We start from the raw sequence: 24,544 nt of genomic DNA, 5'->3' as shown, positions 1-24,544 counted from the left end.
AATTTTATCAAATATTGAAACAACGATCACTTTGGTTTTAATTTATTTTCCCTTCGAAAATATTTCGTATCAAAAAATATATATGAGAGGAGATAATATTACTTCTCCAAAATAAATGAAATATTGGAGGAAAAATATTAAAATCAAATATTTGATTTTATTCGGATTTCATTGCAATTTTATTTGAATTAGGAAAATACGCGTTCTTCAAAATTGCATTATAGGCCCAAATAAATGTTCACTTTGTCCGACATATTTTTAGAGGACGGGGAAAATTTATTTCGGGATTTTTGGAGTCCGTTTAGTATTTCTTTTCTTCGTTTTTCTGCGACATGTTTAAAAAACAAAAAAATGGATCAACCGACCTACCGGGCCGTGGGCGACCCGGACTCTGCCACCGCCCGGGGCTTTATAAGCCGCCCCCTGTCCCGTAGCCCACCCGCCAGCCCACCGCCGCCGTAGCCCACCCCGCCGCCAAACCCTAGCCGCCGCCGCCTCGAGCGCCGTGCTGCCGCCGCGCCGCGCAAGCCGCCGGAGCCGCCCCGCCGTTCGCCGGAGTTAGCCGCTGCCACCGTTTTTTTCTTTCATCAGTTTATTTTGGTAAACCCTAGATCTAGATCCGTTTTTTAATTTCCGGTTTAATTTATTAGATCAGTTTTTCTGTCGGTTTATTTATTTTTCGGACGTTCGTCCGTTCATTCGTTTAAACGAACGCCGTTCACCCGTTAGTCATAGACAGCGAACGTTCGTTCGTTAGCATGTTCGTCAGTTTTTCTTTTTTTCTCAGGGTTTTTCGTGATTATTTCCGATCGCGATTTCTGACCCGATTTTCGTTTTAGTTTATCTTTTTGCTTGTTTATCGGAATCAGGCGATTAAAACGCCTAGATCTTCGTCTCGAAGCCCTCTTTCTGTTTAACCAACTTGAACAAGATTTTGGTACTGTAAAATTTGTCTTTAGTCCAGATTAGTAATCGGATCTTGTTTCTTTCGCAGTTTGAGTTTCGTTGCTCCGTTTGATTTGATTCTTTTTGCAAACCGGAGTCCTTAAGTTGAACTTTATGGTTATATCTTCTTATTTGAGTTTTACCCATGCATATTTGCTTGATTGCTTATGTGTGTTATTGTTTGTTTGCGATAGAATTCTCGGAGTGCGAAGCGTGCTACTACGAGTCACTAGGTTTTGCGGATCGTCAGCAAGGCAAGTAACACATTGATCATACCCTTTAATACCCAGTTTTTATGCATTAGTTACAATCCTCAAACCTTGCATGATTAGGATGAGTTTAACTTGTGGGTATTGGGAAGTAGATGTTGAGGTAGAACCTATTACCTGTTTTAATATCAAACCCTTGGGAGTTACTTCTACGTATGCTTATATTGCTATGCTATGCTCGTAGACGTGGATTGGGTTTGAGAGTATCCATGACAGATGAGAGTTGTTAATTAATGGTTCAACTTAAGGTGACAACTTTAATACACATCTGGGTGGATTGCTTGTTTGGGCACCTGGGGAATCCAGTGTTGTCCTAGGAGATCCCGGGGATATACCGTGTGATCCTCCTACGGTCCGCCACCCAGGCTCAAAGGGATTGTGAGATACTTCATGCTAGAAACTTCCGTGTGCAGCCACAAGCCATTATGGGCTCTGGCATAGTTGAGTATGTTGTGTGACCTCTTTCAGTGCTGGGCTAGCAGATGTAGAGGGAAGTAGGTGTAACTGTCCACCCAGAGTAAAGAGTTAATGCTTCTGAAAGACTGTGTCTCGGTCATCCGTTTCTCAAACACCATGTAGTGCGAGAAATCCAACGGAGGAGATCGAGTCTTGTGGGGAAAAGTGCGCAAACCTCTGCAGAGTGTATAAACTAATCATGATTAGCCGTGTCCCCGGTTATGGACAACTTGAGTATCTAGTACTTGGATTATCCTATTGTATCTCATCACTCTAATTAAATTTGTTGGGTTGATAATTACTTTTAATTGGGATTGAGTTGGAGGTACCTTCTCAATGATGTTTCAACTACTGTGATAGTTAAATAAAACTTATTCCTTTGTTGTAGGGAAAAATTGGCTTTTCGCAAAATCATATAACCATAGAGCCTCCAGTAGCCATATATGCATGTACTGGTAGTATTTATCTGTTCATTGCTCTACTGTGTTATATTGCCAGCATATTCCATGTGCTGACCCGTTCTCGGGCTGCAACGTATCATGTTGCAGACTTTTCAGACGAGGAGTAAGGTTCGCTAGGCCGTTGTCATGCACTCAGCTATGCCGTTGGAGTTGATGGACTCACTTTATCTTCCAAGCCTTCCGCTGTTATCGTGTTAGATGGCCTTAAGCCATATTTATTGTAATAAGTTCTCTTTTGAGACATTCGATGTAATAAGTGTGTGATTGCTACTCTGTTATAAATCCTTCGAGTACTGTGTGTGTCAGCATTACCGATCCAGGGATGACACTGAAGCACAGAGACTTGACCGTTTGAGGTCGGGTCGCTACATTTATGATCAAGATTATCTATGAACAATATTTGAATCTTCTCTGAATTCTTTTATGTATGATTGGTTATCTTTGCAAGTCTCTTCGAATTATCTGTTTGGTTTGGCCTACTAGATTGATCTTTCTTGCAATGGGAGAAGTGCTTAGCTTTGGGTTCAATCTTGCGGTGCTCGATCCCAGTGACAGTAGGGGAAACGACACGTATTGTATTGTTGCCATCGAGGATAAAAAGATGGGGTTTATATCATATTGCATGAGTTCATCCCTCTACATCATGTCATCTTTCTTAAAGCGTTACTCTGTTCTTATGAACTTAATACTCGAGATGTGTGACACCCCAAAATTTTGGCCTTGTTTTATTGATTTAAAATTTTTCCAGGAAATAAAACTTTTCCATTTGTCCAGATTTACCCTTTTGTTATCGTGGATTTTTACTTCAAGTGGAAAACTTTCAAAAGGTATTGTTGGACTTGAATACTCTCTGTGATAAAACAATTCTTTATCAGTGGATTTAAATTTGCTAGATTTTTTTTCTCAGAGCCTTATCCTTTTAAAAATGTTTTCTTTTGAATTTGGAGCCTGTTTTGCACTACAACCATTTGACAAATGCATTTGAAATTTCCACCAAAATTTGGGGATGTCATGTGATGTTTCCACATCACTTTTATGCAAAAATACCTTTTGGCCATTGGAGATTTTGAGCTCTACGCCAACTTTTCCAATCTGGTCCAGTAGGCACTTTTGCACTACAACCCATTTAAATATTTCTTTAAAAATTCTTCCAAGCATTTGGAGATGTCAGTGGATACATACAATCCATCTTCATGCAAAAACCCAGTGATGTTCTTTGAAAAATTTGAGTGGATCAACCTCTTTATCATTCTGGTCCAGTTTAGTGATTTGTACTGCAACCTTATTTTATATTGCTCTAGTGACCCTGAGCTTTTTCCTACTTGTAGCCCTCCCTTCAAAACCCTTAAGTCCAGGAGAGTGGGCTCATTGGAGGTTTTGAAGTGCATGCAATAAACCTTTTTTCTCCGTGTCCAAAACTAAAGTTTTGCAAATCTTGCACTAACAAGTTTCTGGTTTTGCCCAAGTAATCTTGCCACCATCTTCTGCACCTAAAGAGACCCTGATCTGGAGACTTTGGCCACTCCAAGAGTTGCCTAAGTGCCTTTGGCATTCTGTCGAGCACTTGGTGTGCACAGTTAGCTTGGGGCATGTTTTCTAGTTTGCACTGTGAACTTGCTCCAATGACCCAGCAACCTTGTCCACTGAACTCCTAGTTGCCTCTATCCTAGTCCTGTTAATTGCCAACTCCACCCTCGCGCTCTAGACCGCCCTGGCATTTCGTCGAGCAAGTTTCGTGCGTGCTCTGGGCGCGCCCAGAGCGCACGTTTTGCACGCGCGCGCACCGAGCCGCCGCGCCGCACTGCCGCACTCGACGCGACCCGTCCCTGGCCCCTGGTGCACCGCCGAACCGCGCACTAGCTCGCTCCCTCTCCACGCCATCTCTGGCGCCCTGCAGCGCCGCTGGCAGAGCCGTTGGCGGCACGCCGGCGTCGGCAGCAAGCCTCTGCCGTGGTCGGCGCCGCCCAAACCACACCAGCGCGCCAGCTGCCCCCGTGAACAGCCCGGTCTTATCCCGAAGCTCGTCGGCACGCGCTCGTCACCGCCACGTCGCCCTGCAGCTACAGCATGGCTGTCGCCGGCGATCTTATCCCCAGCCGCCGCGGTCCAACCTCGAGCGCCTATTTAAAGGGTCCCCGAGCTCGTGCAAGACCCCAGGCGACATCAGACCTTCCCCCTAGCGCCCCCCAAGCAGTGGATCGACCCGTAGTGACCATCTTCCTCGTCTCCGGCCAGTTTGGCCACCGCCAAACTCCGGTGCAATACGTCGCAGCCAGCCACTCTTTCGCCCAACCAACGCCACCAGTAACTTCCCCTTGTCCTTGCGGAGCTACCCAACTACCCAACCTCGATCGGAGACCACCGAAGCCCAAAAACCACTTCACCACCGTAGCCCCCTCCGCCGTGGAGCTCGCCGCCGGCGATTTCCTCCACCCCCGGCGACCCAGCGACCACCAAGAGGACCGCCTTGGTCTGGCCAGTCCATCCCCGCCCCCAGATGCCCTCGAGGAGCCTCCGTTCGTCGACGGCGATCGCCGGAGGCCGCCACCGTTCGGGCAGAGAGAGAGAGGAGGGAGGGAAGAACGGTCAAACCTGACCAGTGGGCCCTCTGGACCCACTGTCAGTGACCCGCACGCCGTCCCCTCTGTTTAAGTGAAAGCGCATAACCACAGAGTACGTCTCCCCTACCCCGAAAGCGTATTCCCCTCGAAACGTTTTCTTTTCTGGTTTTATTTAAAAACAGAGTTTTGACCAGACTTTGACCAGCTATAACTTTTAAAATAAAACTCCAAATGAGTTGATTCTTTTTCCTACCTCTTTCAAATTTCATCTAGTTTATTTTAAGATTTATTTAGAAAATATTTGAGACAACTTTTTGTACTGTGTTTGAAATATTTGTTATTTGGATATTTTGCAAAATAGGGATAATGGAGAGAAGAGAAAGCTTTCAAAAAGTGCATCCTTTGCATACTCTTGAAGGCAAGCATTTCTGAACCCTGGCATAATATTTTTTTGTGGTGTTTTGATACGATTACAACACCATTTGACTTGGAGTATGCGTTATCTCTATGTAACGATAAAGTCTCGTGCATGAGTACTTTTTGGGAGATATTTTGCGGTCAGCAATGGACCCGCTAGTGTTTTGGATCATCCTCGTGAGCTCCTCATGCATACTGGAAGGAAGCCGGGAAAGTTGTGGTCTTGGGTAGACACGAGCTTGTCCCTAGTCCCTCGTCGAGACGAGTATGTCCGGTATGGCATGGTGAGGCTTGATGAGTGGTGATTTATTCGACTAATGGTATTATTGTTGGAGGATACTTGGACCACCCGAGTCGGTCGTAGGTCGAGTCTTGGTCAGTAGCTTCCCTATTTGTTGGTACCACCACTTGTCCCTGTCGCAGACGGGGTATGGTTCAGTAAGTTGTCAACCCCTTACCAAAGCACACACCGTACAGAGAGGCCATAGTGGAAGATACCGGAGGCCTCCGGTAGGCATGCCACTTGGTCCGGGGACATGGGTGTTTCCGGTTGGGACCGAGAGGGGGGCACCCCTTAGAGCACGCATATAGAAATTTGATCCCATGCTATGTCGAGGTTGTAGCCTCCCCACTTAGAGTTTTGCTTGGCAGGTGTCGTGGGTGATTCCAGACATCGGTGAGTTAAGCTGGTGTGTGCAGGTCAGGCGTGTTTTCAATTAAAAGGCCGTAGGCGGAATTAGTCCCGATGGACTAAATAAATCCGTTACTCGTGGGAAAATAGTACTCCCTCTGCAGAGGATATATCCTGTTGGATAGCCATGTTCTTGAGTAAGGACCACAGTCTGAGTTGAATCTAGTAACGGTATTCGGATGGAGAACGATTTAACTAGAACTCAGTGACGGTTTTCGGATGGAGACACGACTAACTGGATCATAGTAACGGTATTCGGATGGAGAACGATTTAGCTAGAACTCAGTGACGGTCTTCGGATGGAGAAACGGCTAGACTAGAATTGTGTTTATGACCTGTGACATCTGAGGATCATGTCTTAATATTGCTATTATCATGGACTGACCATTTACATTATGTATTTTATTGAGTATCCCTGGGATGGTTCTACCTCCTGGATACTCACTGTGATTATTCTTTTATAAGCCCTTTATGTGGTGTCGCTCAGACGCCCGACTGCGGCATGCTTGCTGTTTATTTATCTTTTATAAGCCCTTTATGTGGTGTCGCTCAGACGCCCGACTGCGGCATGCTTGTTGTTTATTTATCTTTTATAAGCCCTTTATGTGGTGTCGCTCAGACGCCCGACTGCGGCATGCTTGTCATTTATTTATCTTTTATAAGCCCTTTATGTGGTGTCGCTCAGACGCCCGACTGCGGCATGGTTACTCTTGCATTTTCCTCTCGAGGAGTCATTCACACACTCGCTTGGCCCCCAGTATTTTACTTTGGGATTTTGGGAGGACTACCGCCCGACTTCTCTTTTGTTTCCCATGCATCATTATCCCAATGTCTGATTGCACTTGTTATTCTGTTCTCATGCATCGTGTTTACACTTGTTATATCTTATGTTCGAACTATCTTGCGAGTACTTTCATAGTACTCACCCACGTACTGCATGCTCATATTATCTCTGCATGCGAGCAACGCAGACTTTCATGGCAGACGTTGTGATCATAATTATTTCGGAGCAGGATTGTCCCTTATTATATTATACCCGTGTTCTTAATGTTTGCGAGTACATTCAAACGTACTGACTGGCTTGTCCCTGGCTATTGTCTTGGCTAGATTTTCGCGCATGGAGATAAGCATCGCGGTGACAACCTCGGAGCCTACGTATTGACGATAGCAGCCTCGCGAAGATAGGAGTTATCCTGGTCAGCTGTTCTTGTGGGAAATGGAGTCCCATAGACGCAGATGTTTCCAACCGCTTCCGCCCTCAACCATTAGAAACCAAGTGTTGTACTCCTAGGCGTCAATGGTCTTGTACTACATATTTTTGTACCTTGCTTGGAATTCTTGTATCAAGTTGGTGCCTCATCAGCTAACAGTAATCCTGGGGCTGGTGAGCACAAAGGCCGTTTTTCTGGGAAATTATTATCCCAAAAATCCGGTCGTGACAGACTTGGTATCAGAGCCAGGCTGACCATTGGCTAATCCTATCTTAGCCAGGTCAATAAACCTAGGTTAACCCAACCACCAGACCTTAGCCTAACCCCGGTCAAGCTTCCCGCGTAAGATAGCTCCACAGTGACCCGACGCCTTTCGGCGGACGGTGCCCAACCTATCAGCCTAGCCCGTCGATCACGCGCCAGTGACCGACACCCAACCCGTCTCTATCGCAAGCGTGCGGAGGAAGACTCCGTCCCCTTTCCCTATAAAAAGGGCACGCTAGCCTCAGCACAGCACAGCCTCTTTCCCCAAACCAAGCCACGATGCCTGGCCCTATCGTTCACAACGAGACCACAGCAACCAACCTTGGAGGTTTTGTGACCGTGCTCGCAAACCTCACCCGTCGTGCCTATGCGTTAGAAGAGCCTCCTGAGTATGTTGTGTACCAGGGACCCATGTACGGTGAGAGCCGTCAGTACTGGGCCACTGTGCACATCTACGGTAGGGGTCTGTCGCCAGAACGCCCCTAGAGGTTCACTGGAAGGACAACTTCCTTTGAGCCACAAGCCATCCAACTGGCAGCCTGAGAAGCTATAGTTCAACTCCGGCACTTGTCGCCCAGAGTTAACTGTCGCTCGTTCTACTACTACCCCAGTCGTGACGGGTATGGTAGGCCGCCCCAGGTTGCCAACGGAGATCACGAGACAGATCCGGCACTGTTACATCTGGTGCGCTATGTAAGCGCACTAGAGCAACTGTTCGATCAGGTCACCCTTGATCTGATCGCAGCTCGTGGGGAACTGGTTCGCCGAGCCCCGGTGAGAAGAGACGCGGAGCCCGACACCGACAACCCAGTCGTGCTGTTCGGACACCCGATCGATCCCTTGAGGTCCGCCCCAGCCGTCAACCAGAGTGCTTTGGTGACCCCAGAAGCGCTTCGTCGCCTTTTGGGAACCCATTCCAACGGGATTGTGGCCAACAACCCCCGCGATGGTCATCACCACTACCCCGACCCTGCAGCCCCTCAACCTCAACCGGCAAATCCCGACGGCGAAACCCGTGGAGAAACCTCGGCACCCGCCAGGCCAGCTCACTTAGACATTAACGTAGTAGACTAAGTCGCTCAAGTTGTATCAAGCCTTAGTTTTCCCACGCTTTGTAATGGTGTGATCTTGTATTGCTTTTATTTAATGCTGTCTGCTTGAACGCTCCTATTTTTTTGGAGTAGTAACTATGCATGTGTACGTTAGCGTACAGTTGCATTTTTAAAATTCAGGCGCAGCTACCAAGACCGACCCCGACGGCACCCACAGTAATGCGTCACATTTATGTGATATGTATATCTGTGGCTTTGACCCGAGAACAGGATCGACAACCAGTTACCCTTCACCCCGGTAGATAACCCAGCCCCGGTGCTATATAAAGGCCACCTCGTGACCTTGCCGAGTGCCCCTCGCCTTTGTGCGCAGCACTCACAGCCATTCCTTGCCATAACAACCCCCAGTATTTATCTGAGGACCCCAGACGCAACCCCAGGCAGTTTTGTTAAATTATTGTGGGACTTTACCTGCAGTACCATGAGTGCCACCCGTCCACCCCAGTACGAGTTGCTCAAATCGAGGATCACCCCTTCCACCTCAAAATATTGGGCAGTGGTGCACATCCCTCCCGCATACCCCAACCAAGACCCAACGGAAGTCTCCATCGTGGGGAAATCCATGCCGACTCCGCATATGGCCATAGAAGCTGCTACGTACGAGGCGCTCACTCGTCTTCGATTCGCGGTACCCTATGCCAGCGAGCGAGGATATTATTATTTTCCGAGTCGTGCAGCACCCGGAGAAGTTGCATCTTTCCCCGATGGACGTATTGAGAGAGATCCAGTACTGGCCAACCTTGCCCAGTACGTTATTGCCCAGGAGCGTTTAACTCAGCGAGTAATGGGTTATCTCCAGAGCCTCGCTGATTTAAACCCTCGGATCGCTATTGGCAGACCACTGAGGCCTGACCAAGAAGGGCGCATTCATCGACTGGTCAACCCGCTTCCCCCGATAGAAGAGGAGTGTGCCCCAGTACCAGAGGCGTTTTCTCAGGACCCTGTCTTTTTGCCGTTTTCCTTGTAAACGCCTCCGCTGTATTTATTATCCCAGTATTTTTATTTATGTGTTGTAGCATGTTCGTGGTTCCAAATTTTTGTACGACGGATCCAATTTTCTTTAGTTCCTGTTATGTGAGCAGTTTTACTGCTGTTAGTCTTGTTTTAATTACTTTTTCTCTCGCAACATGTTTTTGAGGAGATTTCTTTCCCCGAGTCATTGCTGCGTATATATTTTCACGGCATAGATTTTTATTCGCGCAGCATCGTAACAGCAGACTCACGGCAACAACCACTCGACCTTGAGCTCTATTACAAATCATTGAGCACATTGTTGCGCCTAACTAACCACACTCGAGGACACCACAGTCTCAGTAAGAGAGATTTGTGAGTGTTCATTCGAGCGCGAGCTGCCCCAACACACCGACAGCAGTTGGCCCTCGAGGCCGCGCCTAATCCTCGTGATCGCCGCCGCCGCGAAGAGCTAGCACTCGAGCGGCAGCATCTCGACGATCATCCAGGATCATCGCGCACAGGAGCACGGAGAACCCCAGCAGCACCGCCAAGCCTCCACACACCAGGACCACATACCAGTCCGACATCGCCTCCGCCATTAGAGCCTCGGCTCGAGCTCCTGCTAGCAGCAATGGAGAAGAAGGAAGGAGAAGTAGAAGCGAGGCCAGGTGTGAGGAAGAAGAGAGGAGCACCGCGATCGTTTTATAGCCCGAGATCGGTGTACGGTGGGCGAGGTCCACCAGCGCCACTCGTCGCTCGACCGCCGGTGTTCGGAGGTGAGTCCGCGAGCAGTGCCGACAACGCACTGGCCCGCGAGGTGAGTGCACGCTGCCCCGGCAGCTAGCACGCCGCGCACTACCGCGGTACGGCCTCGATGCCCTACGAGCTAGGCATCGCCGGTGGAGGAAGCGCGAGAGAGCGCGCGAGAGAGAAGAGAGAGCCAGAGGTAGGAGAAGAGGCCGACAGTGGGCCCTGCGTCCACCTGTCAGCCAAAGAGAGCACTGTGCTCTCGGGTACGACCAGCGTATTTTGGTAATTTAGAATTTATTCTAAATTACTGTATCTGCGTAGAAATATCTCCTTCTCCCTAACCGTGGATTTTTCCACACTACGCCAGTGTGCCACACTGTGGTTTTACACCACTTATTGCCCTCTCACTGTAGCCGTTTTGTTTTTGTGCAGTTGAATGATTTCTTTTGATAAAAACAGTTTTTGTTCAAAACAGCTTTTAACAAATCTCGAGGACAAGATTTTTTTAAGGGGGGTAGTGTTGTGACACCCCAAAATTTTGGCCTTGTTTTATTGATTTAAATTTTTTCCAGGAAATAAAACTTTTCCATTTGTCCAGATTTACCCTTTTGTTATTGTGGATTTTTACTTCAAGTGGAAAACTTTCAAAAGGTATTGTTGGACTTGAATACTCTCTGTGATAAAACAATTCTTTATCAGTGGATTTAAATTTGCTAGATTTGTTTTCTCAGAGCCTTATCCTTTTAAAAATGTTTTCTTTTGAATTTGGAGCCTGTTTTGCACTACAACCATTTGACAAATGCATTTGAAATTTCCACCAAAATTTGGGGATGTCATGTGATGTTTCCACATCAATTTTATGCAAAAATACCTTTTGGCCATTGGAGATTTTGAGCTCTACACCAACTTTTCCAATCTGGTCCAGTAGGCACTTTTGCACTACAACCCATTTAAATATTTCTTTAAAAATTCTTCCAAGCATTTGGAGATGTCAGTGGATACATACAATCCATCTTCATGCAAAAACCCAGTGATGTTCTTTGAAAAATTTGAGTCGATCAACCTCTTTATCATTCTGGTCCAGTTTGGTGATTTGTACTGCAACCTTATTTTATATTGCTCTAGTGACCCTGAGCTTTTTCCTACTTGTAGCCCTCCCTTCAAAACCCTTAAGTCCAGGAGGGTGGGCTCATTGGAGGTTTTGAAGTGCATGCAATAAACCTTTTTTCTCTCTGTCCAAAACTAAAGTTTTGCAAATCTTGCACTAACAAGTTTCTGGTTTTGCCCAAGTAATCTTGCCACCATCTTCTGCACCTAAAGAGACCCTGATCTGGAGACTTTGGCCACTCCAAGAGTTGCCTAAGTGCCTTTGGCATTCTGTCGAGCACTTGGTGTGCACAGTCAGCTTGGGGCATGTTTTCTAGTTTGCACTGTGAACTTGCTCCAATGACCCAGCAACCTTGTCCACTGAACTCCTAGTTGCCTCTATCCTAGTCTTGTTAATTGCCAACTCCACCCTCGCGCTCTAGACCGCCCTGGCATTTCGTCGAGCAAGTTCCGTGCGTGCTCTGGGCACGCCCAGAGCGCACGTTTTGCACGCGCGCGCACCGAGCCGCCGCGCCGCACTGCCGCACTCGACGCGACCCGTCCCTGGCCCCTGGTGCACCGCTGAACCGCGCACTAGCTCGCTCCCTCTCCACGCCATCTCTGGCGCCCTGCAGCGCCGCTGGTAGAGCCCTTGGCGGCACGCCGGTGTCGGCAGCGAGCCTCTGCCGTGGTCGGCGCCGCCCAAACCACACCAGCGCGCCAGCTGCCCCCGTGAACAGCCCGGTCTTATCCCGAAGCTCGTCGGCACGCGCTCGTCGCCGCCACGTCGCCCTGCAGCTACAGCATGGCTGTCGCCGGCGAACTTATCCCCAGCCGCCGCGGTCCAACCTCGAGCGCCTATTTAAAGGGTCCCCGAGCTCGTGCAAGACCCCAGGCGACATCAGACCTTCCCCCTAGCGCCCCCCAAGCAGTGGATCGACCCGTAGTGACCATCTTCCTCGTCTCCGGCCAGTTTGGCCGCCGCCAAACTCCGGTGCAATACGTCGCAGCCAGCCACTCTTTCGCCCAACCAACGCCACCAGTAACTTCCCCTTGTCCTTGCGCAGCTACCCAACTACCCAACCTCGATCGGAGACCACCGGAGCCCAAAAACCACTTCACCACAGTAGCCCCCTCCGCCGTGGAGCTCGCCGCCGGCGATTTCCTCCACCCCCGGCGACCCAGCGACCACCAAGAGGACCGCCTCGGTCTGGCCAGTCCATCCCCGCCCCCAGATGCCCTCGAGGAGCCGCCGGTCGTCGACGGCGATCGCCGGAGGCCGCCACCGTTCGGGCAGAGAGAGAGGAGGGACGGAAGAACGGTCAAACCTGACCAGTGGGCCCTCTGGACCCACTGTCAGTGACCCGCACGCCGTCCCCTCTGTTTAAGTGAAAGCGCATAACCACAGAGTACGTCTCCCCTACCCCGAAAGCGTATTCCCCTCGAAACGTTTTCTTTTCTGGTTTTATTTAAAAACAGAGTTTTGACCAGACTTTGACCAGCTATAACTTTTAAAATAAAACTCCAAATGAGTTGATTCTTTTTCCTACCTCTTTCAAATTTCATCTAGTTTATTTTAAGATTTATTTAGAAAATATTTGAGACAACTTTTTGTACTGTGTTTGAAATATTTGTTATTTGGATATTTTGCAAAATAGGGATAATGGAGAGAAGAGAAAGCTTTCAAAAAGTGCATCCTTTGCATACTCTTGAAGGCAAGCATTTCTGAACCCTGGCATAATATTTTGTTGTGGTGTTTTGATACGATTACAACACCATTTGACTTGGAGTATGCGTTATCTCTATGTAACGATAAAGTCTCGTGCATGAGTACTTTTTGGGAGATATTTTGCGGTCAGCAATGGACCCGCTAGTGTTTTGGATCATCCTCGTGAGCTCCTCATGCATACTGGAAGGAAGCCGGGAAAGTTGTGGTCTTGGGTAGACACGAGCTTGTCCCTAGTCCCTCGTCGAGACGAGTATGTCCGGTATGGCATGGTGAGGCTTGATGAGTGGTGATTTATTCGACTAATGGTATTATTGTTGGAGGATACTTGGACCACCCGAGTCGGTCGTAGGTCGAGTCTTGGTCAGTAGCTTCCCTATTTGTTGGTACCACCACTTGTCCCTGTCGCAGACGGGGTATGGTTCAGTAAGTTGTCAACCCCTTACCAAAGCACACACCGTACAGAGAGGCCATAGTGGAAGATACCGGAGGCCTCCGGTAGGCATGCCACTTGGTCCGGGGGCATGGGTGTTTCCGGTTGGGACCGAGAGGGGGGCACCCCTTAGAGCGCGCATATAGAAATTTGATCCCATGCTATGTCGAGGTTGTAGCCTCCCCACTTAGAGTTTTGCTTGGCAGGTGTCGTGGGTGATTCCAGACATCGGTGAGTTAAGCTGGTGTGTGCAGGTCAGGCGTGTTTTCAATTAAAAGGCCGTAGGCGGAATTAGTCCCGATGGACTAAATAAATCCGTTACTCGTGGGAAAATAGTACTCCCTCTGCAGAGGATATATCCTGTTGGATAGCCATGTTCTTGAGTAAGGACCACAGTCTGAGTTGAATCTAGTAACGGTATTCGGATGGAGAACGATTTAACTAGAACTCAGTGACGGTTTTCGGATGGAGACACGACTAACTGGATCATAGTAACGGTATTCGGATGGAGAACGATTTAGCTAGAACTCAGTGACGGTCTTCGGATGGAGAAACGGCTAGACTAGAATTGTGTTTATGACCTGTGACATCTGAGGATCATGTCTTAATATTGCTATTATCATGGACTGACCATTTACATTATGTATTTTATTGAGTATCCCTGGGATGGTTCTACCTCCTGGATACTCACTGTGATTATTCTTTTATAAGCCCTTTATGTGGTGTCGCTCAGACGCCCGACTGCGGCATGCTTGTTGTTTATTTATCTTTTATAAGCCCTTTATGTGGTGTCGCTCAGACGCCCGACTGCGGCATGCTTGCTGTTTATTTATCTTTTATAAGCCCTTTATGTGGTGTCGCTCAGACGCCCGACTGCGGCATGCTTGTCATTTATTTATCTTTTATAAGCCCTTTATGTGGTGTCGCTCAGACGCCCGACTGCGGCATGGTTACTCTTGCATTTTCCTCTCGAGGAGTCATTCAGACACTCGCTTGGCCCCCAGTATTTTACTTTGGGATTTCGGGAGGACTACAGCCCGACTTCTCTTTTGTTTCCCATGCATCATTATCCCAATGTCTGATTGCACTTGTTATTCTGTTCTCATGCATCGTGTTTACACTTGTTATATCTTATGTTCGAACTATCTTGCGAGTACTTTCATAGTACTCACCCACGTACTGCATGCTCATATTATCTCTGCATGCGAGCAACGCAGACTTTCGTGGCAGACGTTGTGATCATAATTATTTTGGAGCAGGATTGTCCCTTATTATATTATACCCGTGTTCTTAATGTTTGCGAGTACATTCAAACGTACTGACTGGCTTGTCCCTGGCTATTGTCTTGGCTAGATTTTCGCGCATGGAGATAAGCATCGCGGTGACAACCTCGGAGCCTACGTATTGACGATAGCAGCCTCGCGAAGATAGGAGTTATCCTGGTCAGCTGTTCTTGTGGGAAATGGAGTCCCATAGACGCAGATGTTTCCAACCGCTTCCGCCCTCAATCATTAGAAACCAAGTGTTGTACTCCTAGGCGTCAATGGTCTTGTACTACATATTTTTGTACCTTGCTTGGAATTCTTGTATCAAGTTGGTGCCTCATCAGCTAACAGTAATCCTGGGGCTGGAGAGCACAAAGGCCGTTTTTCTGGGAAATTATTATCCCAAAAATCCGGTCGTGACAAGATGCATGCTGGATAGAGGTCGATGTGTGGAGTAATAGTGGTAGATGCAGGCAGGAGTCGGTCTACTTGTCACGGACGTGATGCCTATATACATGATCATACCTAGATTTTCTCATAACTATGCTCAGTTCTATCAATTGCTCGACAGTAATTTGTTTACCCACCCTAATACTTATGCTATCTTGAGAGAAGCCACTAGTGAAACCTATGGCCCCCGGGTCTATTTTCCATCATATTAATCTTCTGTCAACAAGCTATTTCTATCTTTGTTGACTATGCAATCTTTACTTTTAATCTTTATCATAAAAGTACCAAAAATATCATCTTATCATCTCGATCTCACTTTTGCAAGTGGCCGTGAAGGGATTGACAACCCCTTTATCGCGTTGGTTGCAAGGTTCTTATTTGTTTGTGTAGGTGCAAGGGACTTGAGCGTGGCCTCCTACTGGATTGATACCTTGGTTCTCAAAAACTGAGGGAAATACTTACGCTACTTTGTTGCATTACCCTTTCCTCTTCAAGGGAAAACCAACGCATGCTCAAGAGGTAGCAAGAAGGATTTCTGGCGCCGTTGCCGGGGAGTCTATGCACAAGTCAAGACATACCAAGTACCCATCACAAACTCTTATCCCTCGCATTACATTATTTGCCATTTGCCTCTCGTTTTCCTCTTCCCCACTTCACCCTTGCTGTTTTATTCGCCCTCTTTTCCGTTCGCCTCTTTTTCGCTTGCCTCTTGTTGCTTGTTGCCCTTATGGCCCTGCCTAGATTTGGTGATCTTCACCTTAAAAGGTTGGAAGAGATTGAAAGCAACGGCAGAAGCTTTATGACTTTACAATTTGAGCATAATAATTTCTTTAGAAACGAGCTCAAGGAACAAAAAGGCTTTATGGAGTACATGAATAAAGAACTTGATGACATGTCTAAGGAATTTTATGGTTTGAAATCTCAGATTGCTCATTTTGAAAAATTAATAGCTGAAATTTAGGATAAGCAGGCCACCTTAGTTAATAAGATGGCCGCCAAGCCGGAAAGCTTTTATGAGAATAAAGATGAAGATCTAAAAGTTATTGACGTGTCCCCTCTTAAATCCTTGTTTTGCAATATGAATCTTGATGATGATGGGACTGGAGATGAGTCAACTTTAGTTAGAAGGCGTCCCAAAAATTCGGAGTTTTTAGATCTTGATGCTAAAATTGTTAAAAGTGGGATTGAAGAGGTTAAAACTTTAGATAGCAATGAACACACTATCTTGGATTTCAAGGAATTTAATTATGATAATTGCTCTTTGATAGATTGTATTTCCTTGTTGCAATCCGTGCTAAATTCTCCTCATGCTTATAGTCAAAATAAAGCTTTTACTAAACATATCGTTGATGCTTTGATGCAATCTTATGAAGAAAAACTTGAGTTAGAAGTTTCTATCCCTAGAAAACTTTATGATGAATGGGAACCTACAATTAAAATTAAAATTAAAGATCATGAATGCTATGCTTTGTGTGATTTGGGTGCTAGTGTTTCCACGATCCCTAAAACTTTGTGTGATTTGCAAGGTTTCCGTGAATTTGATGATTGTTCTTTAAACTTGCACCTTGCGGATTCCATCATTAAGAAACCTATGGGAAGAATTAATGATGTTCTTATTGTTGCAAATAGGAATTATGTGCCCATAGATTTCATTGTTCTTGATATAGATTGCAATCCTTCATGCCCTATTATTCTTGGTAGGCCTTTCCTTAGAACGATTGGTGCAATTATTGATATGAAGGAAGGGAATAATAGATTCCAATTTCCGTTAAGGAAAGGCATGGAACACTTCCCTAGAAAGAAGATTAAATTACCTTATGAATCTATTATGAGAGCCACTTATGGATTACCTACCAAAGATGGCAATACCTATATCTATCCTTGCTTTTATGCCTAGCTAGGGGCGTTAAACGATAGCGCTTGTTGGGAGGCAACCTAATTTTATTTTAGTTTTTTGCTTTTTGGTCTGTTTAGGAATAAACAATCCATCTAGCTTCTGTTTAGATGTGGTTTTATGTTTTAATTAGTGTTTGTGCCAAGTTAAACCTATAGGATCTTCTTGGATGATAGTTATTTGATCTTGCTGAAAATTCCAGAAACTTTCTGTTCACGAAAACAATTGTTAAAAATCACCAGAACGTAATAAAATACTGATTCCAATTGCAGTAGATCAATACACAAATTATCTAGGTCTTCCTATTTTGGTAGAAGTTTTGGAGTTCCAGAAGTTTGCGTTAGTTACAGATTACTACAGACTGTTCTGTTTTTGACAGATTCTGTTTTTCGCGTGTTGTTTGCTTATTTTAATGAATCTATGGCTATTAATGGAGTTTATGAACCATAGAAAAGTTGGAATACAGTAGGTTTAACACCAATATAAATAAAGAATGAGTTGATTACAGTACAGTGAAGTGGTGTTTTGTTTTCTTTCGCTAACGGAGCTCACGAGATTTTTTGTTAAGTTTTGTGTTGTGAAGTTTTCAAGTTTTGGGTAAAGATTTGATGGATTATGGAACAAGGATTGGCAAGAGCCTAATCTTGGGGATGCCCAAGGCACCCCAAGGTAAAATTGAAGGACAACCAAAAGCTTAAGCTTGGGGATGCCCCGAAGGCATCCCCTCTTTTGTCTTCGTCTATCGGTAACTTTACTTGGAGCTATATTTTTATTCACCACATGATATGTGTTTTGCTTGGAGCGTCTTGTATGATTTGAGTCTTTGCTTTTTAGTTTATCACAATCATCCTTGCTGTACACACCTTTTGAGAGAGACACACATGATTCGTAATTTGTTAGAATACTCTATGTGCTTCACTTATATCTTTTGAGCTATATGGTTTTTGCTCTAGTGCTTCACTTATATCTTTTAGAGTATGGTGGTGGTTTTATTATATAGAAATTATTGATCTCTCATGCTTCACTTATATTATTTTGAGAGTCTTAAACAGCATGGTAATTTTCTTTAATTGAAATTAATCCGAATGTGATAGGCATCCAAGATGAGCATAATAAAAACTTCCATATTGAGTTCATTGAATATCATGAGAAGTTTGATACTTGATAAGTGTTGTGAGATATAAAGGTGGTAATATTAGAGTGTGCTAGTTGAGTAATTGTGAAATTGAGAAATACTTGTGTTAAGGTTGGCAAGTCCCGTAGCATGCACATATGGTAAAAGTTGTGTGACAATTTTGACGCTTAAGGTGTTCTTTTATTGCTTTCCTTATGAGTGGCGGTCGGGGACGAGCGATGGTATTTTCCTACCAATCTATCCCTCTAGGGGCATGCGTAGTAGTACTTTTCTTCGAGGGCTAATAAACTTTTGCAATAAGTATATGAGTTCCTTATGACTAATGTGAGTCCATGGATTATACGCACTCTCAACCTTCCACAATTTTCTAGCCTCTTCGGTACCATGCATTGCCCGTTCTCACCTTGAGAGTTGGTGCAAACTTCGCTGGTGCATCCAAACCCCGTGATATGATACGCTCTATCACACATAAACCTCCTTATATCTTCCTCAAAACAGCCACCATACCTACCTATCATGGCATTTCCATAGCCATTCCGAGATATATTGCCATGCAACTTTCCACTGTTCTGTTTATTATGACACGCTCCATCATTGTCATATTGCTTTGCATGATCATGTAGTTGACATCGTATTTGTGGCAAAGCCACCATTCATAATTTTTTCATACATGTCACTCTTGATTCATTGCATATCCCGGTACACCGCCGGAGGCATTCACATAGAGTCATATTTTGTTATAAGTATTGAGTTGTAATTCTTGAGTTGTAAGTAATAAAAGTGTGATGATCATCATTATTAGAGCATTGTCCCATGTGGGGAAAGGATGATGGAGACTATGATTCCCCAACAAGCCGGGATGAGATTCCGGACTAAAAAAAAGGGAGGCCAAAGAAAAAAAAGAGAAGGCCCAAGAAAAAAAAAGAAAAAAAAGGAAAAAATGAGAGAAAAAGAGAGAAGGGACAATGTTACTATCCTTTTTCCACACTTGTGCTTCAAAGTAGCACTGTGATCTTCATGATAGAGAGTCTCCTATGTTGTCACTTTCATCTACTAGTGGGAATTTTCATTATAGAACTTGGCTTGTATATTCCAATGATGGGCTTCCTCAAAATGCCCTAGGTCTTCGTGAGCAAGCAAGTTGGATGCACACCCACTTAGTTTCTATTGTTGAGCTTTCATACATTTATAGCTCTAGTGCATCCGTTGCATCGCAATCCCTACTCCTCTCATTGACATCAATTGATGGGCATCTCCATAGCCTATTGATTAGTCGCGTCAATGTGAGACTTTGTACCTTTTTGCCTTCTCTCATAACCCCCATCATTATACTTTACTCCACCCATAGTGCTATATCCATGGCTTGCGCTCATGTATTGCGTAAGGGTTGAAAAGGCTGAGGCGCGTTAAAAAGTATGAACCAATTGCTCGGCTTGTCATCGGGGTTATGCATAATGAGAATATTTTGTGTGACGAAATTGAAACATAGCCTAACTATATGATTTTGTAGGGAAAAGCTTTCTTTGGATATGTTATTTTGATAAGACATAATTGCTTGGTTAGCATGTTTGAAGTATTATTGCTTTTGTGTCAACATTAAACTTTTATCTTGAATCTTTCGGATCTAAATATTCATGCCACAATAAAAAGAACTACATTGAAAATTATGCTAAGAAGCATTCCACATCAAAAATTCTGTTTTTATTATTTACCTACTCGAGGACGAGCAGGAATTAAGCTTGGGGATGCTTCATACGTCTCCAACGCATCTATAATTTTTGATTGTTCCATGCTATTATATATTCTGTTTTGGATGTTTAATGGGCTTATTTATACACTTTTATATTTTTTTGGGACTAACCTATTAACCGGAGGCCCGGCCCAAATTGCTGTTTTTTGCCTATTTCAGTGTTTCGCAAAAAAAGAATATCAAACGGGGTCCAAACGGAATGAAACCTTCGGGAGCGTTGTCGGTGTCAAAACCGGTGGATCTCGGGTAGGGGGTCCCGAACTGTGCGTCTAGGATCGATGGTAATAGGAGACGGGGGACACGATGTTTACCCGGTGGATCTAAGGCCATAGCAGTTACAGGAACCATCTCCTGAATCTGGTCCGATGACGAATTTAAGTCATGTTCATCGGAGCGAGGGGGAGCGATTGCCGTGGTCTCAAATCCATTAAAGATCAATTCTCCGTGGATATCCGCAACGTAGTTCAAGCTTCCGAATCTGACCTGGTGGCCAGGGGCGTAGCTATTGATCTGCTCCAGATGGCCAAGCGAATTGGCCTGCAGTACGAAGCCGCCGGATACGAAAATCTGTCCAGGGAGGAAGGTTCCTCCTTGGATGGCGTCACTATGGAAGATCGAACCTTTCGTCGACGGCACAGTGGAACTCTCAATGAAAGCACCAATGTCGGTGTCAAAACCGGCGGATCTCGGGTAGGGGTCCCGAACTGTGCGTCTAAGGTCGATGGTTACAGGAGACAGGGGACACGATGTTTACCCAGGTTCGGGCCCTCTCTATGGAGGTAATACCCTACTTCCAGCTTGATTGATCTTGATGAATATGAGTGTTCCAAGAGTTGATCTACCGCGAGATCGTAATGGCTAAACCCTAGAAGTCTAGCCTATATCACTATGGTAATGTGTATATCCTTTCCGGACTAACCCCTCCAGTTTATATAGATACCGGGGGGATCTAGGGTTTACATGGAGTCGGTTACATAAGAAGGCAATCTACATAGTCGGTTGCCAAGCTTGCCTTCCACGCCAAGTAGAGTCCAATCCGGACACGGGTACAGTCTTCGGTCTTCATGTCTTCACAGCCCGTCAGTCCGGCCCAATGGACAATAGGCCGGACGCCCGACGACCCCTTAGTCCAGGACTCCCGCAGTAGTCCCCGAACCAGTCTTCAATAGCGAGGTGTTCGACACACAAATTGTCTTCGGCATTGCAAGGCGGGCTCCTCCTTTAATGATCTCCAAGTAAAGTATTCGGCCATTGATCCAATGTCGCTCCCCTCGGCTTCTGCACGTTAAATAACTTTGTCTTCCACGCGTCGAGCGAAGGTGGAAGGTCAGGGTATTTTTGTAGATAACACCCTGTCCATGCGAGGAAGAGCGCCTATTAAAGAGATTGGATCCTAGAACCACAGGCACCATGCAGAGAAAATCCCCGGAGACTGTTTAAGAGAAACCATTCCAGATGGCTAGCGTCCCCAGCTCCTCCACCCGTTCCGGCCCAGAGAAATGCGAGTGGGAGAGGTGTTCAGTGTCCCACAGCCAATTGACGAAGCTGCAAACGCAGGGATTTCTTCCTCCTGCAGATCTAGTCCCTGTTCGAGCGGGGCTAGACTTCTTCAACGGTGAGACTCAGGCAGAGGACTTTCCCAATCCATCCGGGGGAGAGCGAGTATGTTTCATCCCCTACCTGCTAAGAGGCGTTGGATTTCCCATCCATCCGTTCCTCCGAGGGCTTCTGGAATACTATGGCCTCCAGCTGCACAACTTCACCCCTGCCTCCATTCTGCACATTGCGGGTTATGTCGCTTTATGCGAATTATTCCTGGGCATTGAAGCCCATTTTGAGTTGTGGAGGAAATTGTTCTGTCTTGTCCCGCGCAATCATGAGGGGTCAATATTTGAAGTGGGCGGAACCGAAGTGTGGCGTATCGCCGATACCGGATATTTGTCTGGCACGCCAAGGAAGGCATCTGAAGAATGTCCTTCCGAATGGTTCTATATTGAGGACATCGCACTTCCTGACCCGGTTCGAAAGGGTCTTCCTGAATTCGCGAGTGTTCCGCTGAAGAAACGCCACAGTTGGCGTCCCCGGAGTCTTGAAGAGGATGACAACGCGGAAGTTCGTCAGCTCCTGAGCAAGATAAAGACGCTCGCTCAGTCCGGACTTACAATATTCGAAGTTACGGCGATTTCCATAGTGTGAGGGGTTCAGCCGCTTCAATACAGAGGGCTGCCAATGTGGCACTATAACGGAGAGGATGACGCCTCCCGCTGTGGCCGGAAAGGCCTGGACACCTCCGCCGCTCTGGCCAAGATATTGGCCGAGCCGTTTAAAGGAGAAGAAGAGGAATTTCTTCGCATTAAGCACATAGATGGGTATTCTATGTATAATCCTCCCAGTTGGGTAAGCTTCAACCCCTCTGCTTCACTCATTTCACTTCCGGATTATTTTTGATAAATTTCAAATCCGTCTGTTATGACAGCACTGGCGGAAGGTCACCGAAGGACTTTATAGTCCCGCCCCACAGCCGGAGAACCACAACCGGGAGCTTGACCCCGGGTTTGAAGAGTATCCGGACATATTCGTGATACTCGCAGAGGGGGTATTTTACCAGGCGAGCTATGACGGCACAGAAGTGGCCATCACTGCCGACTACCCTGGCCTTCTTCCTGCTTCAGATGTAAGTGATCCAGAAACACCTTCTCTAAAATGGTGCTTTTATTCTGCCTCACCCACTGCACTGTATCATGCTCCACAGGGGAGGCGTTCGGCGATTCCGAAGAGATCTGTTCCTGCGCCGGGCAAGCCTTCGAAGAGGAAGGCCCGTGAAAATGCAGCCGGGCCTTCATTGAGGAGGTACGGAAAAAATATGTTTTTCAGCGACCGCACCCGACTGTGACTTGTGCGTTTGTTTGGTTACGGGAAAAAGGTTCGCCGAACTATATCCGGGGGCCCAGTCGGCCGCGCTCCCAACAACCAGGATTTAGATCCAGTCGGGGAGACGGGGGCCGATGTAGGAACAACGCCGGACTGCCCTTCGACCGAGGGTTCGGACAATATGTCCGTTACCAACTCGGAGGTAGAGAGCGCCATGAATCATCGGCGCTGCAGGACCATTTTACGAGACCCCAAGTTCTCAGACGAGGCATTCAATGCCTTTAGCTCGGGCGACGCATACATCCGGGCTGCTCGAGACGGGCTTAGAAAAGCCACGAGGCAATATCTGACAGATGTGCAGGTAAGTTTTCTTTGTCCAAAAAAGGATATCCATATGCCCGTAGCCCCCGAGACTGAAAGTAGTTGGCACAACTGATTTAAGGATCGTTGAACAACCAGGTCCTTGCAGAGAAGAATGGCCTGCTAGCCCAAGAGCTGGAGTAGTGTCGGGCGCAGCTAAAGGCTGCTACCGCCGAACTGGAAAACGTCAAGAAGTCGTCTTCTGGTAATGTTCCCCTCCACCGAGGAACAATAATTGTGTACCAACCGTGCTAACGCTACTGCTGATCGCATAATAGGGTCGTCTGATCAACTTGAAGAGAAGTTGAAGATCGCCCAAGAGGGAGAAAAAGAGGCGAAAAGGCAACACGCCGCAGGCGAGCGTGTGCTGACCCGCGTCAGAGATGAGAAAAACAAGCTACAGGATTCCAACACTGCATTGAGTGAAGAGTTGAAAGATGTTCGAGCCCAGCTAGCCGATTCCGTGAAGGAGAACAAAAGGCTACAGGGCGGTATCTTCAGTATGTGTTCGAACTATTTTTGAAGTAGCTCAGAGATAAATGGGACTGATATAGTCATGTTTGCAGGTATATTGACAGGCCGTCCTGAAGAGGAAGTGTCCGGATCATCAAGTGATCTGCCGCAAAGGTTGTCACAAGTGCACGAGCATGCTCGGCTAGCCATGCGGAGCGTGGCCAAGGCCTTATGGCCGTCCGCCTCCCCTCCAAGAAGTATGGAGGAGCTTGTAGAGATGTTCAAGGGAGCGCGGCGGCGTATCCGACTATGGAAGATATCGGCCTGCCGAGAGGGTGCACGAGAGGCCTGGACCATGGTGAAAACGCGATATACCAAGCTGGATCTGAATCACATGGCCCGGGTTGGACCGCTAGGGTCAAATGGGGAAGAAATTCCCGTTAGTTTAGTATATGACCAAGTAGAGGTGGCCGCCAAATATTCCCAACAGGATTGTAAGTTGGACCGCCTGTTGGATGGTATAGAGGGGGAAGTGTTTGAGTCCAAGTGACTATGTACTTTCCTTACCCTATGTAATTCTAGCTGAATTGTATAGCATTTGTCATGGCAGACCTTTTCGCTTCAACCTCCAGACCCAAGGGTGCGGAGTGTTTCCGAATACCCTCACGGCCGAATAGACAGGGGTATGCCTGGAAAACTAGGCGTAGGGGTCATAGTTGCTTGAACAGACAAGTTGTATTCTGCTAGTTATGTTATATTACATTGAGATCGTAAGAAACATCTTCTAGAGAGAATAGTTCCGTTAAGGGTTCCTTTCCCTGGGTGTGCATGTATTAATGTACATGTCCGAATTGTGATGGAAAAATCACAGTGTATGTAACTTCTGGGGGTTACCAATGGAGTAATTGAAAAAACGTCTTTAATTCACCGACCGAATATTCCCTTAAGAACGCTAACTTTCGGCTTCACCCAGTATGAGGTACACATCCGGATGACCCGGCAGTAACAATCGCAGAGGTGCTCCCTTTAT

The sequence above is a fragment of the Aegilops tauschii genome, chromosome 1 (assembly GCF_002575655.3).
Source record: "Aegilops tauschii subsp. strangulata cultivar AL8/78 chromosome 1, Aet v6.0, whole genome shotgun sequence".
In the NCBI taxonomy this organism is placed as follows: Eukaryota; Viridiplantae; Streptophyta; class Magnoliopsida; order Poales; family Poaceae; genus Aegilops; species Aegilops tauschii.
The sequence above is the reverse complement of the archived record's forward strand: the minus strand, read 5'-3'. Positions refer to the sequence as shown.